Source organism: Macrobrachium nipponense, chromosome 39 (genome assembly GCF_015104395.2).
Source record: "Macrobrachium nipponense isolate FS-2020 chromosome 39, ASM1510439v2, whole genome shotgun sequence".
Classification (NCBI taxonomy): Eukaryota; Metazoa; Arthropoda; class Malacostraca; order Decapoda; family Palaemonidae; genus Macrobrachium; species Macrobrachium nipponense.
In genome coordinates, this window is record NC_061099.1 from 6,356,833 (window position 1) to 6,370,411 (window position 13,579).

Sequence of the window (13,579 nt, forward strand, 5' to 3'; positions counted from 1 at the left end):
AGATCTGGCGATGCACTTGCATAGAAGGTGCGATACTGAATCTTTTAAAGTGACCATTTTACGTCATCTTGATTTGCATCCTGCAACTCTCGACTGATCAGTAGATCGTGTTCTGCGAAAGGTTTTTTTGATAATGAAAATTTGGAATGGTGATTATATTACCGATACGTGAAATATTAAAAATTTAATAAAAGAAATAAATTCTAAGCATTGGTAAATGATCGTTGTGACCTCTTGAAACTGAGCTCCAATAAGTCAGTGAAGGGTTTGTTCTGTATATATAATCTTTTTTTAACAATGACATCTTTCGTGTTAACCATTACTCACGTCTAATTTATCATCTCTCTCTCTCTCTCTCTCTCTCTCTCTATATATATATATATATATATATATATATATATATACACACGCACACACACACACACACACACACACACACACACATATATATATAAGTATAGTGAAGGGTTGTTCTAACTATATAATCTTTTAACAATGAATCCCTTTCATTCCATCCATCACTCATTTCAAGTTTATTTGTGTCTGTCTCTCTCTATATATATATATATATATATATATATATATATATATATGTGTGTGTGTGTGTGTGTGTGTGTATGTTTGTATATATATATACATATCTGTCGACGTTTACTTAACCACGCAATTCAGACCATTGTTTCCACGTCATTCCTGACCACCCCAAATAACGTCTCGGCTCCAGGAGAATCACGCGAACTCTCGTTCCATGGCATGGAGAAATTACGATTATTGAAAGAGATGCAAAAACGGGTTTCCAAAAATAACGCTCCCCCCCCGCCCCTGGGCTTAGGTTAAAATGGGTCAATAACCTCACACGGGGTTAGAATCCTTTCCGGCCAAAAACAGAGAGAGAAGATTGAGAGAGAGAAGAGATGAGCAGAGGAGAGAGAGAGAGAAAGACGGGACTTAAAGATTTTCGTGACCCTGGAAATGTGTTTGTTGATTTTGGAAATGTTTATGTTTATTTGGTTTTGTGTCCATGTTGCGTGTGTGGTTGCAAATGTAATTATTATTTACTTGTCGTTTCGTTTTATGAGTAAAGTGCGTGTTTACTGAAGTATCTAAGCATGCAATGCACTTATGCCAGTCAGTCATGTGGGCTTATAGCATTAAATGCAGATTCGTCTGTAAATACATATACAACTGTTTCCATGCAACATATATATATATATATATATATATATATATATATATATATATATATATATATATATATATATATATATATATATAGTATTATATATATATATACATACATACATATATATATATATATATATATATATATATATATATATATATATCCTTAATGAGCGAACAAGACCAAAATGTCTTAATACTGGTATATAGCAAACCTGCTGTGTTGGTGCAGCAGAGAGAGAGAGAGAGAGAGAGAGAGAGAGAGAGAGAGAAAGGGGACCAGGTTTGGGCGGATTGACGGGCGAGGAAACAGGAATAAGGACGTAGGGGCTGTAAATAGCAGCGGGGGACTAAGATGAACTACTATAGGGGTCTAGGTCCAGGTCTAGGCCAAGGGTAGCGTGCAAAGTCTGTCTCTCTAGAGACCCTGCTCACACGGTGGACAACGTGACGGTCCACGTGCTGCGTTGGCGCCAGTTTGAGGTACCACCACCAAATTTGTAACTCTCTCTTTTTCACTTTTTTTTTTTTTTTTACAGTCACTCTCTCACACTCTATTACTCTTTCTCTCTCAATCTGATTTTTACTCGCTCGCGCTCTCTCTCTCTCACTCTTTTACTCTCTCTCTCTTTTACTTTCTCTCACACACTTTTTTTACTCTCACTCCCTGCTTTACTATCTCTCTCTCTCTCTCACTTTCTATTTCATTCTCTCTGTCTCTTTTTTTTTACTATCACTCCTTTTTTACTATCCCTCCCACTCGTTTTTACTCTCTCTCTCTCTTTCACATACTCTTCTAATAGCTTAGATATGCAATCAGGTATGTATGAATATTTATGGTATTCTGCGTATTATTATTCCCCAGTCGGTACGAATTCACAGGATAAATTCGAAACTGGTCTTTTTTTCTGAAAAGTATCTTAGTGTACATTAAATACTTTTTGAGTCTGATTGCTTATATATGTTAAGTTTGGCTCAAGATGAATTACGATTTTTTTTTTAAATTGATTTCACGTACACATGCATGTACGTGTGTACGTACCTCGGATACCTTGTTACTCACCACTGTAATAAGATACAGACAGGTGGGGCATTTTGCACAGGTGTCCGGCCTTTGGTGCGGTGTATATAGTTTGACATCACACGTGTCCTGCCACAGGTAGAATTCAAATGCTTCTTGAAATACCGATTCCTTTTCATAGCCAGAATTGTGTGATACTTCTGGAGATATGAAAATGATCTTTAAGATACTTCTGTACATTTTACGTAAGTCTAATATTACAAAGAGAAGCTGTGAATCTGAGATATGCAAATGATAAAAAAAAAGAAAAAAAAAAACATGTAAAAATATTACCCTTCGTTTCTCATTTAAAATGGTAATTGGCATTGATAGTACGAGTAGTATTAGCAGTTCTTGTCGTTGTTTATATGCAAGTCAAGATCAAATGGTAGGTAGGGACCTCCGTTCTATGCAATCATCGCTATCTCTGAATCTGTTAAGTAAGCAGATCCAGATCCATTCTCTACCCTGTGTTCGCCTTGCTAACTGTCTCTCTCTCTCTCTCTCTCTCTCTCTCTCTCTCTCTCTCTCTCTCTTGCTCACACTGTCTATAGCTCCCACATACACACACTCTCACACAAATGTGTATGTATATATATATATATATATATATACTATGTTTATCTATATGTGTGTGCGTGCTTTTGTAGTTCGTAAATCAATAAGTAATTGTCTACAGAGGAATATAACGTTCGTCAGGCTTATTTGACATCTAGCCTCTAGAGGTATCCGCTTTAATCATACACATACACACATTATATATATATATATATATATATATATATATATATATATATATATACATATTAAAATAAATCAAAATCAAAATGCAAAAATAACTATAAAAATAAATAGAAACAAATAGAAATCAAACAAGAAAGTCATATATAAATATAGATAGAATAAAAAAAATAACAATTGAAAGCAAAAATGAACATAAATGAATCAAAATAAAAATGATGCACTTATAGTCTCCCCCGACGACTGAATTGCTTTCCCATATATGATGCCACTGTGCCAGTCACCGTTTCATTTGGGGGAGGGGGATGGGGGATGGGGGGAGGAGTATTTAATCAGTAACTGCACCTTCCATGGCAACGAAACCGGTTTCACACACCTAAATTCCCATTCCTCTTCCCTCCTGAGAAACGGCCGCAAGAGAGATGTTAAGACACACACACACACACACACACACACACACACACACACACACAGTGTGTCTGGTTTAGACGTAGCTCAGCAATACAACATTAGATTCGCATTTCCAAGACCTGCGGTTCGACACTGACCTGCTACCACTACCAATCGACCCAGCTATGAAAACCAGTGTCAGGTGTCAAGAGTCCAGTTTTCCCAGAAACTTGTACATCCATCTCGTGCTCTTTCCTTGGCTTGTGTCACAAATCTGCCTTTGAGCGGTATTAAGCAGCCATGGAAACATAGCACAACCATGGTACAAAACCGACTTTCATGCCAAACAAGTCACTCTCTCGTCTGCATATTCTCACGCAATTATTCCCTCTTTTCATAAAACCTTCTGATCGTATGAACTACTATCACAAATCTGTCTCTCAGGAGTATTTAAAACAGCCACGAAAACGTAGCACAGCCTTGCCTTGCTGTAAAACCTGTTGTTACACCAAACCAGACGCTCTCACGTGTGCATATTCTCGCACAATTTTTCCTCTTATTTTAAAAATATCTGATCGTATGAACATGACTTTCTCCTTCATCCATCATATCAAACGTTCTCTCTACATCCTTGTGAGTCACATACAAATCTTTATCTTTAACTTTCAAACTAATTAAATCGCTGGAAAGGTAGCATGTCACCGAAATGCAGTATTGAATTTCATCTATCGACATCGCTTATATGACTGAATTTATAAAGCAAAAAGTGTAAATTGATGCATCGGCGCAGAAATCACAGCCAAATATGGCTGTCAGTCACGGTGGCCATCTCCAAGACTATATCCTTCGATCATCAGATGTCGTCACCGACGCAATCTTGTTAAAAATAAATGGGGGGGAAAATTCGCCCTCTAACTTCCATAGGTGAGAGCAGATTCTCTCTCTAGCTCTCGCTCTTTTCGTCAATATCTACTGAGGATCCCCACCACGCCGGGTGGCGATCCCCATACCCTTCCGCCTTTGGATCTGCGACCGTATCCTAACAGAGAGTAAAATGACTTGCTGTTTTGGGGGCGACATCTTCCCAGCGGTCCGGTGTGATCAGTCAAATCCTCAGATGGATTGCTGAGAGGGATATTTTCACCTTCATTTACTGATTTTTCACTCTATACTTTACTTTACTGACAGTAAATTGCTTCTTATAAAGTGCGATATTGATTTCAAGAAAATCGTAAGAAATTTGCGTCCATAGACGTACACCGTGAATACGTGTGGGTGAAATGACACATGCGTCATTACAAGCTTACATAAATGACTTGTATATAGGAGTAGGTGAAGGTATACACATCTGGTGAGTTTGTGTTCAGCCCTTGTTTCTACTTGACTTGAAATGAAAAATGACAAGGACAGCCTCTCGTATAACACACGCAAGTGACTCGGCATTACGTAGGCGCTTTCCCTCGCAATCAATCAAAACGTCATAAAAGTGACCTTTTCTGCTGTTAGGAACGTTCTTAGAACACATGGAAAATTTTCTCTGTTAAGGCCACAATTTCAAGCTTCTAACTACAATGGCTACTGGGCATATATCCAACTTAACTCAGTGAAAATGAATGACATTTGACACCACCTGCATGATAACTGCGTTCATTTACTCGAGTTCTACTGACCGCTGAAACGGAATGGAATATAGAGTTTAGGCCAGAGGACAAGCACTGGGACCTATGAGGTCATTTCAGCGTTGGAAAGGAAACTGAGAGCAAGTAGGTTAGAAAGGTGCAGCAGTTGCACTATGGAACAATTGTTAGAGAAAGGGTGGATAGCAAGATGGAAGAAAGATATGAATGGAGGTGGTCCAGTAAGAGGAATGAAAGGGCTTGCAGCTAGGGGCCGAAGGACCTTTTAGTGATGCCACAGCGCACCGTGTGAGGTGCAAACTTCGACCAGGGCAATACCAGTGGGGAATAATCTGTATCAGTCAAATCAGGTTCATTCTTGGGAACTACCAGAAATTTTTGAGGCCCCAAGAATAACATAATTTCCGTGCGACCTCCTTAGAGCGGTAAATATCATCAAATTAAAAAGATACTTTTTTTCCCCAATACTGGTAAGAAACCTAAAGACAGACAGGCAGACAGACGCAGGAACAAGCCGAACCGACGGCATAACCTAGTTTGCCAAGGCGGAGGTAGGTGACAGCCGCCGTCTGGGATTCTAGGTCAACTCACGCTCTTGGAAACGGCTCACGAACGTCGATTCAAGAAAAATGGTGGTGCACAGAAGCTCTCGCTCTCTCTCCCTATGTATGAAATTTATGTATGTGTGGATACTCCTCTTTTTATCAGACATTACATGTGAATGTTAATAGTGACGTTGAATTGGGACATAATTGAATTGCATTGAATACAGAATTTAGGCCAAAGGCCAAGCACTGGGTCCGATGAGGTCATTCAGCGCTGAAACAGAAATGGACAGTAAAAGGTTCGACACTTGTAACAGGAAGAAAACGTCGCAGTTGCACTATGAATCAACTGTTAGGAGAGGGTGGAAAGTAAGATGAAAGCCAGATAATATGAAAGGAGGTACAGTAAAAGGAATGAAAAGGATCAGCTAGGGGCCGAACGCACGCTGCAAAGAACCTTAAGTAATACCTACAGTGCGCCACATGAGGTGCACTGTCGGCACTACCCCCCTCCGGGATTGGGACATAACAGCCAAAGAATAATGCAAAAGAATAATTCTTCGCATTTTCTTACCTGTGTCTGTCTAAGGGATTCTAAACCTGTTTTTCTTTTCCCATTTTCTATTGTTATTTAATCAGTTCATAAAGTCATTCATACATTTTTTTTCTTCTTCAGGACTGGGTGTTTATATTTGAATAAAGGAAAAAGGCCACTGTAAAAACCAAGATTTTGTGAGAAAAATTATATATATATATATATATATATATATATATATATATATATATATATATATACGTATATATATGTATATACGCATATAAAAGCAGGAGCTTTCGACCTTCACTAGGGTCCTTTTAAGCTGTACTAAACAGTAATTACATAGTTTTCACAAAGAAACAAAACTTTCAAAAAACGTTTAACTAGCAATTATTATTATCTTTATGATTTTTCAAATGAACCCTATTCATATGAAAAAAAAAGTCCTCAGGGACCACTCACTTAAAATTCAAGCTTCCAAAGAATAATATGGTGTTCATTTGATAGAAGGAACAGAAGGTAATAGGTTATACAGACAGAAGAGATCAGTTATCAACGAAAAGTGATACAGCATCAATAAACATTTTTCTACGCGTCCAAGATAAGTCGCCAAATGATGTTTGCAAGACTTAGTTTAAAGATAAAATTTTTAAATGATCATTTAAAGCGGATCTAATGCTTCTGAATGGAAGCCAAATTTGGAAAAGACAATTTTAAGCTTTGTTTAAGTCCTACTTGTGTCCAAATAACGGTCCTATAATAGGCACTGATGTGGTTGCCAGAGAGAAATATAAAGGACACGTTTTTCGTCGTTATTGAAAATCGAGCTATGCTTCTGGATGTGAAATGCAATTTAGGAGAACATTTTGCGTTTTTCGAAGTCCTACTTGTATCCTAATGATGGTCCTAAGCCCCCATGCACTGGGGCAACTAAGGCCATTCAGCGCCGAAACGGAAATTGACGGTAAAAGGTTTGAAAGGTGTAACAGGAGGAAAACCTCAAAGCAGTTGCACTATGAAACAATTATTAGGAGAGGGTGGACAGTAAGATGGTAAAAGAGAATATGCAAGGAGGTACAGTAAAAGGAATGAAAGTAGCTGCAGCTAGGGGCCGAAGGGACGCTGCAAAGAACCCCCCTACGGGTAAGCCCTGACGTGGCCACCAAAGGGATACCACCTTTTATCTCCGGGCCACTTTAAAGTAAAGAAAAAGTTCTTCATCACAATTAAAATCGACCTATACTTCTGGATGTGAAGCTAAATTTAGAAGGAAAAATCTGACGCGTCTTATGAGTCCCGCTTGTACCCAAATGATGGTCTTAAACCCTGACGTAGTCGCCAAAGGGATACCAGTTCTTATCTCCGGGCAAAATCTTTCTACCCGGCAAGATGAGTCCTGGGCAACAGGTCGCTAGGTATAAACAGGACCCACCGTCTTAGTGGGTCCTGGGTGTAACCGGTATGTTACCGAGCAGTCTGGAAGAACCAACCAGCCTCTTCCAGAATTTATTTATCGGTTACCACTCCGCTCTGGAACGCACTAGACCCAGGATGGAGTGTTTTTGTCAGGCGGGGTGAAGGGCCATTCCAGAGTACCCGGACGTGAACATAGTTGAGGTCAGGCAAAGTCTACTCGTAGGAGTGTTTGGATTGCTAAGAAGTATCTAGTTGCTTCTTATCAAGGTGGAGGTCGTTGGAATTCAATTCTGTACGTGAGGGAGAAGGTCTGCAAAATTTGCATATCATTAGCACTATAATGCTTAGTTACTCTGTAAAGGAAACCGCAAGGAATGAAATAACATTTTCCATGTTTAGTTACCAATGAATACACAATTATTAGTATTATATTATTCAGAAGATAAACCCCTATTCACATGGAACAAGCCTTCGTTAACTTGAAATTCAAACATCCAAAGAATATGGTGTCTATTTGAGAGAAGTTACGAAAGTTAACAGGGAATATACGAGTCTACATTTTAGCAATTTTGTTTATGATTATAAAAAATATTTGAAGACCGGAAAAAACCAGAGAGAATGTAAGGTGGTGTTTGACCATAAACGTTATAAGAGTCAGGAAATACTGAGTCAAGGAGATAATTCGAAAGCTTGGCAATAAAAGAACGAACCTGTCACCAAGACATGCAATCCTAGAATTGCGGAGATCTACCGTGAAAGACTTGCTTATGGTAGTAGCGCCATGTTTCAGAGCGCCAAGATCCCGCTTAACGTAACCTTCTTTTTCTCGTAGTTTTAATTTTCGTTATTTACTGTGCAAAAAAGAAAGAAAATAAAAAAAACCGTCATCTACTGTGCAAAAAAAAAAAAAAATATCGCTATGATTCACGGGTGGCAAGTGATAAAGTGATGTCAAAAAAGAAAAAAAAAGTCACAATTTTGGCTAGGAAAAAAAGTCACCGGAAGAAAAATCACATTAATTTACAATCCTTTGTTTATGTTTTTAAGGTAATCCCCAACGGCCTTGTACTAAGCACACCGCAGAGGTGGATCCATACATATCGGGTTAAAACGCTTGGGGGGTCACTATCTAGGAAAGATTAATGTGACTTTTTTTTACCTGTGACATCTTTTACATGGATTCGATTCACGGACAAGTGTTAGAAGAATTTTAGACTTTTTGTTGAATGTGACACTGAGATCTAATGTATTCTACACAAGTTGTTACATTGCAGTCGTTACATCCTTGTTTTGCATGACTTGGCCAGTGTTGTCATGGCGGGCGGACAGAATAAGAAGGATTTAAAATGTTGAACCATACGTTTATAAACCACAGGTCAGGGCAATTAAGTAGAATTCGTAATTAATGATGGAATAACCCATGTTAAAGCCACGAAGTCATCTACATATTTAATGCCCCTTTTTCTATCACAAATTGCCCAATCCATCTCGAGAATTCAACCAACGCTAAAGGCGAGAGGATGAGAAATTATAACGTACACAAAGTTGTCAGCGTAACGAAACATTATGACAAGACAATAGACGGCTCAGGTACAGAGAAAATGGCCGCTAAAGGCCTCTACCCCATTCCCTGCCACACATCCACACACACACACACACACATGCCAACCATGGCAACAAGAGATCTGCTGCCGGTCTCTGATGTAAACCGGATTCATTTGGGCCTCTTCTCGACGGCCAGGCATTCCCGGATGACAACTGCTTATCCCTTCCCATAATCCCATCCAAGGTTTCGTGTGATACCATCACATTGGGTGTGTTACTGATATATCTTGCAAATTTTAATCAGGCTGAATTCAAAAGGGGACAGTGTACTTGTGTGTAAGTTTGTTTTACCTCCGGCGTCTGTATTTTAGATCGTGCAAATGAAAAAGAGGCTGATGTATGAAATTCATCCAGAGTACTGGCAACGGAAATTTCAAGGTGAACAATTCAGGTGCCATTTCTCTTTTTGTATCTAAACGAGAAATTGTTTTCAAACCTGACATTTTCCTTTGATCATCATCTAATGAATGAATGAAGTAAATCTATGCTCTGTACACTTGACATCTGTAATTGATAATACAGTACGCTTCAAAAATACTTCAAGAATAAGAAAAACATTCGCAAAACTACTGGCATGCACTCCACGTATCCAATTCGTACCTCATTTTAAAGTCTTCAGTAAACCATCTTGGTGTGACATAACCTTGACCCCGAAATTGACTCCATTGACACGAAATAACTAAACCTTGAACGAGAAACCCGGGGGGCGGGGCCTCTCCTTTCCAAGGACCGTTATTTGTTTTCCACCAAATCGAATGACATTCGTTCCCGAGGAATGATCTTGATATCGCGAAAAAAAAAAGACAACAACAACGCGAGAATTCTGAGAGCGATAAAAAGTAATTCCTCGGGACCCTGGGATGACGAAGAGCATCGTAAAATCATGACGAAGCTTCCAAAATCTGTCAGTGGTCGATCCGTCACTGGGAGAAGGCGAGCGACGCATCAAGGTAAGCACAGGATTGATGGATACTGCACCTGTTAATCTTCGTCTTGAAGACACAAATCTCCTTCCTGAGTGTATTGAATGCTAACATATTCATGACCTTTCTTCTTCAAGAACAGATTTACATAATGCGTGTAATAGCTTATACATTTATTCATTTGCTTTGATCCGAATGCAGCCAATGATTGATTGATGACGGATGGGAAGGTTGACTTCAACGGTGTTGTGGCGGCAGGGGAGAGGGGGAGGGGGAGGGAGTTGCCTGATATTATCCGGCTAGGATGTTGTCAAGCTCAACGTCCGCACCTTTCCTGTCCCCCCTCAGATCTTAAAAAACTATTGTGGCTAGAGGGCTGCAAGTCGGTATGTTGATCATCCACCCTCCAATCATCAAACATACCAAATTGCAGCCCTCTAACCCGACTAGTTTTTATCTTATTTAAGGTTCAATTTAGCTATAATCGTGCTTCTGACACCGCTTTAGGTGCCAACAACACAGGCCATGGCTGAAAGTTTAATGGGCCACGGCTGAAATTCACGGGCCGTGGCTGAGAGTTTCATTGGCAGCATTTATCAAAGTCACTACACAAACCTTGGAGTGAGAGCGGGAGAGATGCATGAAATTGTGTTTCAGAAGTGGCAAATGATTCCGTTATATCTATATTTTCAACTACAATTTCTTAGACTACCGATAAATTTATGCAAACCTAATAAGTACAAGACCTATTTTGATGTCGAGTACAATCATTTTTATCAATTTCTTTCTTTTTTTATCATTAAGATAATTACTTAGTGTTGTCGCAACTGGAATTCATTATACTGAAATTAACCAGGATTAGAGTATAATATTAGGTTGATCTGCCATGTAGCATCGGACAGCCTGACATTGAAATAATTCTGATCTAGGAACACTTGGCAACTACACGTAGCAAAGACTTTGGATTCGTGCCCCGCCTACAAGCAAAGTGACAATGATCAGAGTAGCTTTTCATCTGCTATGAATTAGGCTGTAGGATTCTATCGCGTCACCGGAGACCATCTAAAAACATGCGCTCAAACGCAACCGAACAAAGGGACAGAGGTAATTGACTCGACATCTGCTGCACAAAGCCGTGAACACAATTGGAGAAAACGGATCACATACATTCTGGCTATTCCCGTGTTTTAACGGGTCGTTAATTAAAACACCTGCTGCCGCTCTCCTCCTTTGTCCTATACCGAAACCACCTGAGCCCCGGTTGCTTATCGTAGGCGCTTGGTGTTAGAGGCGATCGGTATACGAGTGTGTGTGTGTATATATATATATATATATATATATATATATATATATATATATATATATATATACTATATATACATATATATATTATGTATATTATATATATATATATATATATATATATATAATATAGATATATCTCTATATATATATATATATATAGTTACCGTCGGTGGATCGAGTCCATCAGGTGAGTATCACTTATTAACTATAATAATTACCCTCTAGTATTATTTCCGAGGTAGATGTGAATAGGATATCAATGAAATTTGTAGCTTAATGGTTTCTTATAGAAAATGTCACGGTGATTTTGTAAAATATACATATGTTCACACACACACACACACACACACACACATATATATATATATATATATATATGTATATATATATATATATATATATATATAAGAGAGAGAGAGAGAGAGAGAGAGAAGAGAGAGAGAGAGAGAGAGAGAGCAATGGCATCTTTTTTACCGTCTATATATATATATATATATATATATATATATATATATATATATATATATATATATATATGAGAGAGATATATTGATAGAAAGAGAGAGAGAGAGAGAGAGAGAGAGAGAGAACAATGGCATCTTTCTTTATCGTCTTCCATTCCAGCCAGGATTAAATGATGACCATGCTCCACGTATGGTCAAAGGGGCTATATGCTGATAGCATCAGACATTACGTGTCAGTCACCCACCTACTAAGTCCTTCCCAGAATCCACATTCTTAACCTTGCATGGGATATGGGATACGTGTTCTGTCTAAGTGCGCTTAAATGTACAGTCTATTCATAATATATAGGCGTCTGCATATCTAAGGTACGTACATGTCTCTTCTGGGGGTTAGGTAATATGAAATTTACTCTGTCCCTCTAGGATTCCCATTTTAATGTGACGTTTATTTATAGCCCTTCAGAAAAATTATATATAGTAAAAAACCACTGACTGGTAACAAACACATAATCCGTTACCGCGATGTAAACAAAGCAGTCGACCAATAACCGAGAATATTTACAAAAAATATGGTATGAAGCGTTTCTGATAATGAGATGTCGGTATGTCACTGGATTATCTTGTTGATTGTAAGTCTAAAGTGCAACTGATATGTTTCGATTACTTCACGAGAAATTCGGAAGTAGTTGAAGAGCCTTCTCTTTGCAAGTGTGTGAGGTGGCTCAGCCTGGAAGTTTTCTGCACATGGAGGCTTCCGGTCTAAAGCTGCACACGATTCAGCATTAAAGGATGAATGTGGTCGTATATGATATCGCCTCTCTCTCTCTCTCTCTCTCTCTCTCTCGTCTCTCTCTCTCTCTTCTCTCACTCTCTCTCTCTATATATATATATATAGATATATATATATATAATTACACACATACACACACACACACCAAACACAACACACATATATATATATATAGATAATATATATATATATATATATATATATATATTATGTATATATATAATATATATTTATATATATATAATATACGATATATATATATATATAATACTATGGTATAATTATTTACACACATAAACTATTATAGTAGAGGAGATGCGAGAGAGAAGATAAGGAGGAGAGAGAGGAGGAAGAGAGAGAGAGAGAGAGAGAGAGAGCAGATAGGTCCCCTTCAGGCATCTGAAATCATCAGTTCAAACTCCAGCAGAGCGCGAGGCAAGTTCTTTGAACTTTATTCAGAAAAAAGATTATTTTTCTATTTTCACTCTTCTTATCCCAACCATTCATTTGCAGTCCTTGCCTCTTTGTCCTCACTCCCCTTATCTATATCCCCAACCTTTAGACTTGATGATAACTCATTATCCGAGCTAATCGGGCGAACGAGACAAGGAAAAGGACGTAACGAAATATTCTTATCTCCGGTAATGTAGTTTCCAAAAAATAAATGCATTTACGCCTGACCTCTTTCTCAAGGTTTGTTTACGGAGTGTTCGCTGAAAAGAGGGCTGGGGAGGGTTGGCACGTTGACTGCCATGTGTAAAGATTATCATTATCATTATTCACCTAAACCCCATTCATACGGAACAAGCCCACCAAAGGTGCCACCGAGTTGAAATTTAAGCTTCCAAAGAATATGGTGTTCATTAGAAAGAAGTAACAGATGGTAATAGGAAATACAAGAAGAGATCGTGCTATTGGACAAGAAAAAATATCTTAAATGGATAAATAAACATTTAAGTAAATTAGTAAAATAGGGATATGAG